Source organism: Oreochromis niloticus, linkage group LG5 (assembly GCF_001858045.2).
Source record: "Oreochromis niloticus isolate F11D_XX linkage group LG5, O_niloticus_UMD_NMBU, whole genome shotgun sequence".
NCBI lineage: Eukaryota > Metazoa > Chordata > Actinopteri > Cichliformes > Cichlidae > Oreochromis > Oreochromis niloticus.
This window is the reverse complement of record NC_031970.2, coordinates 13,753,642-13,759,021: the sequence shown is the minus strand read 5'-3', so window position 1 is coordinate 13,759,021 and position 5,380 is coordinate 13,753,642. Positions and strand designations below refer to the sequence as shown.

The window sequence follows — 5,380 nt, the reverse complement described above, 5'->3', positions numbered from 1 at the left end:
ATCTGCTTCAAGGTTCAAGGTTAGTGCGTACAGAGATTGTCAAAGCCAGGAGACTGGTAAGTGGGAGTGGTACCAAGTGCAGACACAACATAGAGCTGCAATAAGATCTCACAAGTTTTTACAGAATAAACAATGGCAAGATATGAATATGTGGTGGGGGAATCTCTGACACGGGACACCGAAAACAGAGGGTGGGTAGAATCTGGTCAGGGAAGTGTAGAGCTGGGCGATAAAACGATAACGATATGTATTGCGAAATAACTTTTTCTCGATAGAAAAATTAAACTATTGCGATAGACCTCATCTCTCTTGTCCTCTTAAAAAAAAAAAAAGAACAGCCAATCCAAATTAAGTAGCGCAGAGCCGAACCAATCACAGCCGCAGCATCACGTCACATGACTTGTTACGTACAGCACAAGCGCCAAGGCGCACATGTGTATTTGTTTTTGCAGCCGGGCCGCCCAGGTAATGAAGGAAATGAGTTTGCCGACTAGAGAAAAATCAACCGAGAGCGTGAGCGAAGGTTACCGAAGAAAAAACAGATGATGGTTCCAATGCTGGAGAGATTGTCAAACGGAAGGGCCACAGAAGTTCCGTAGTGTGAAGGTATTTCGGCTATTTCAAGTCTGACAAAAAACAGTGTAGCGCGCACTGTAAATTGTGCCGAAAGCAAGTCTGGATATACAATAAAGCGGTGCATGCTCAATCTCTGACTGAAAGCGCTAATTCGTCATTCGGCTTTTGTCAGACTAAAGTAACTGTTAAAACTGTTTGAAAAGCTAAGCTATACAACAAGGAGAGATTGATGCTACGTCCACACGTACCCGGGTATTTTTGAAAACGCAGATTTTTCTATGCGTTTGCACCTTTCGTCCACACCTAAACGGCGTTTTCAGTCACTGAAAACGGAAATTTCTAAAAACGCCTGCCAGGGTGGATATTTTCGAAAACTCCGTTTTTGCATTTACGTGTGGACAAGAAAAACGGAGAAAACGCAGCGTCAAAGGTGTGCGCCTTTTTTGACGTCACACTGTGCGCCACATTATTGTTTCGGTGAAATGAATTTCTACAATACTGTTACTGTTAATTGTACTCTCTGCAGTGTTTAAATGCTTACATATACACACATAGCTACTGTCCCTCCACACATACAACTCGGTTCTGTTTCTATGCCCCATCTTTGTTTACTATTTCCTACCGAGGCTTCTAGACTTCTGATTGGCCAACATTTCTACACGGTTAGGAATATATCGCCACCTGTTGCTTTGGCATGTTCCTAGCAGCGTTTTCCTTCATTTCTGCGTTTACGTGTGGACGGGATTATTTTTTAAAAAGAAAACGGAAAATCTCCGTTTTCAAAAATACCCGTGTACGTGTGGACGTAGCCTGAGAATTTCCTTTTAGTTCTCAGTTTATTTGATATTGAAAAAAGTTAGTCAATTTTGTCTGTTCTTCTGTAAAACGACCTAAGATTTATTTTTAGAATTAAAATTTTGTTTCTAAGTGGAATTGACAATTTAGTAGTCTGTTTTGTTTGTTCTATTTTGAAACTTAAACGCTTTAGCGGCTGCCTTTTGTGTAGTTTACAATATTTGCCTTTATCTGAAACTGAAGTCTCATGTTCCTTAAGTACATCTACCCTGTTGACCTTATTATGGGAAATAAATATTTTAATTAAAACAAGCTGCTAATTGTTTCACATTTTACTTGTGAGCAACGGCACATTTAAATCTTACAAATATAGTTATTTGGCTTATATCGTGATATATATCGTTATCGCCTGAAATGAAAAAAACATATCATGATATGAAAAAATCTTATATCGCCCAGCTCTAGGGAAGTGGGAGTGACACTGGTCTAAAGTACCATCCTGGTGATTGCCAGAGATGAAAAACAGGTGGTGAGGTCTAGGTGTGGCACCAGGGCTCTGCCCCAATTGGGCGGATGCGGAGAAGCTGAGCCAGCATAGAAAAACACTGGATCGTCACCCAAATCATGACAGAGATGCTTTTCTGCATACCTTGGTTGTAAAAAGTGTTTTTTTTTAGTTACACTATACTAGCTTTAAGCAGTCTGGCCATTCTCATCTGACCTTTGGCATCATCAAGGTATGTTCATGAGAGAACTGCTGCCCTTTTTTTCCTTTGGTGTGCGAAAATCTCAGTAGATCTTTAGTAGATTCTGGATTATTCAGACCAGTCAGTCCAGCAACCATGACACATTCAAAGTCACTTAAATTACCACAACAAGTATGTCTATTTTCACCCTTGGTTAACTAAAGGGAAATGTGAATTAGCCCTTTTTTTCTTTGTCATTTTTTTCATTTGTTTAATGCTCAGGTGAAATACGCCGAAGGCAATGATTATGTTTGGATTTTGGAATGAACTGTTAATTAGGTAAGTAGAAGTACGTATATCATTCAAGGAAGAAACAGCTTTCTAAACCTTCCTTTTTTCTTTCTTTAGATTTAAATAGGCTTTTACTCTGGAAGCTGAAGCCAATGATTCTAGCAAGAAATGATCATATGAAAGACCAAATCCCAGAAAAGTAAGGTTCAATTAACTTACTTTTATTTTATTTGTTCTTTTATTTTTATGTATAATTATTTTTGATAAAAAGTCAAAACAAGTAGAAATGACTTGACAAGGAGACCAAATTCCTAAAAAATGAAAAGTCATCATTATAGTGCATCAGATTTACAATACTCTTCTTTGACTCAAAACACATCACAGAATTTCTTTCTCAGATTGATTTCCCTTTCACTTTTTTCTGTGTGCATACAGGTTGCTGTGTTTACCATTACCAATAGGGGCCAGCATTGTTACATCAAGCTATAAGTTTTCTCCGCTGGCATCTGCTAAGTGTTGAAAGCCAGCACAGAGCGGCTGGATGGCACACACTCAGCTACAGCTCAGACTGATAAGGGAATACACCAGACTCAGTCCGGTACTTTCTGTTGGAGTACACACAAACTGGTTTTGACTGGAGTGGATGGAGGAGAAGGTTGTGTGAAAGGAGGAAAGAGAGAGGGTTCAGGCATCTAATAGGGAAGAAAACTAGAGATGGGGGAGGAAAAACATCGGGAAGTGATGCTAAAGTGGAAATGATGAGAGGAAAGACATATATACATAGGGTAGGTGAAATTAAGAAATGGGGCAATACAATATAGGATAATGTTGGAGATGTAAGACAAAATAGGGATTCAGAGAAAGAGAAGAACTTAAAAACAGAAACTTTGAGAAATAATGAAGGAAAATTAGAGATCATAAATCTTTAAAGATGATGAGGTTAACCTTTTCTCCTTGTTTCTCTCCTCCCTCCTTTGTTTTCAGCTCCATTTCTTCCCTTGCTTTCTCTTTTCCCACATTCCCTTTATCTCATCCTCTCCTCTTCCCCTTTTCTTCACACGTTTTCATTGACTTTCTTCCTCTTTTTTCGTGCCTTTTCAATCTTCCTCTTTTCGCCTTCCTGCAAACCCACTCTCTCAGTGCGCTGGAGGTAGACAGTAATGAGAGGAGTGACAGATTGCAGCAAGTTATCTGCTTCCTAATGCTACTTACATGGGGACAGCTTGCCATGTTCCCTCGATGAAGAGATGGAAAAATAGGGAGACAGAGAGGAGGGAGAAGGAGAGCTTACCATTCTTCCTCCAACTTCCTTGGATTTCGTTCTTTCTTTTCTGTTTGCATGTCTTTTTCCAAACTTTCTTCCTGGTCATTCTTCTTTTTTGTACCAGGAATTGAGAGATGCATTAAAAGATTGATAGGTATCATTTTGCGGAACCTAGAAAGTATCATACAAGTTGTATAGATTGAATTAATGCTGCTGTTCCATCATTCATCTTACTTAGTGGCACATAGAAATTGGTCAGTTTAAAACTTTGTTTGTTGTATATTTGCTACTATGACAATTCAGTTTCCCTCTGGGATTAATAAAGTTTCTCTGATTCTGATTAAAAGTATTTCTGAACAGCTAACACTGGCACATGACACTGGTGGAAAAGACACAGCTATGGCTGTTTTTTTTCTAAGAATACTGAGAAAAGCTGACATCCCCTACAGGTGCTCCTGAACTATTCCTTCTGTACTAAAGAGAGAGTTTTAATATATTGTATTTATGTTTGGTATTTCAGCTGGACAGTAGCTAATCAGAAAACTCTACAGTGGGTTGTGTCAAGAGCCCAGAAGATCACTAGGTTGCAACTTTGAACCCTACAAGACGTTTATAGCAGTCACTGCCTCAGGAAAGCCTCCAAATGCAAGGACACTACATACCCATGCCACAATCTATTTGAACTTCTGCCATCCAGCAAATTCTACAGAGCTTTTCATGCACTGACTGAATCACTGGCTCAGAGATAGTTTCATCCCAAAACCCATAAACACATTTAATCCGTCCATCAAGCAGAACTTTTCAGACTCACAATTACCTCAAGACAAATTTAAACTACGACTGTAATTGGCTAACTTGAACTATTTGCTCGATGCACATCATGCTTTGTATTTATATTTTCCTTAGTGACTGTAGAATGAATAAGACAGCACAGATGTCTGTATGGGATGTTAGCATAGACCAAGGACTGAGAGTCAGACTTAACTATAGTAACTGGGCAACTCAAAATATGAGTTCAACACTTGAATTAAAGCAAAGAGCAGGCACTTCTGTTGTATTAAAAGGGTTTCATTTCCAATTTGTTGTGAGTTGACGTCAGTCCATTTAATTACGCTTATCCATTTCAGGGTCACAGGGGAGCTGGATCCTGTCCCAGCTATGGCACTGTTTGGACAAGTTGCCAGTCTGTCACACGGCTGACACTGACACAGACAACCATGCTCACATTAACACCTACAGACAATTTAGAATCACCACTTAACCTATGTACCCTGCAGGATCAAGCCAGAGTACCCAGAATGAACCTATGTAGGCATGGGGAGAACATGCAAATTTCTTATAATGACATAATGAGCGAAAACTGGAATAAATGATGCTACCCAAACATTACTGGACTATCTCTATTTAAATATAGAGGAAAGGAAGGAAAATCACAATGATTTATAAAGCAAAATGTACATTAAGGCGTAACCTTTTATGGTGTGGATTTTCTGTAATGTGGAAATAAGAAATGATGACTTAGAGGTGGTGATTTTTCTTTCAAATCCAAAATGAATATATGGAACATTTTAAGTAAATATCTTCTCGGTTCTGTGAAGATCAGCTTATGCCTTCGCAATGCTTAATGTGCTGAATGTGTTATCTTTTAATTCCACAACAGTTCATTCATTTCACATTTGAGAACTTATTTCCACTGCCTGAATCTGCTGCAGATGTAACAGAGTGTGGTGAATGTAGATTTACTCGGCTTACTATAAACATGCACTAT

At 38.9% G+C, this 5,380-nt stretch overlaps 1 long non-coding RNA gene across 1 annotated transcript; it reads left to right on the top strand.

Moving 5' to 3' along the window:
• The first annotated feature begins 2,332 nt into the window (after window positions 1-2,332).
• Window positions 2,333-3,967, top strand: LOC102079791 (uncharacterized). The gene is made up of 3 exons (XR_269258.3): window positions 2,333-2,396; window positions 2,466-2,547; window positions 2,784-3,967. It is a non-coding gene; the product is annotated as an uncharacterized LOC102079791 (long non-coding RNA).
• Window positions 3,968-5,380: the final 1,413 nt, after the last annotated feature.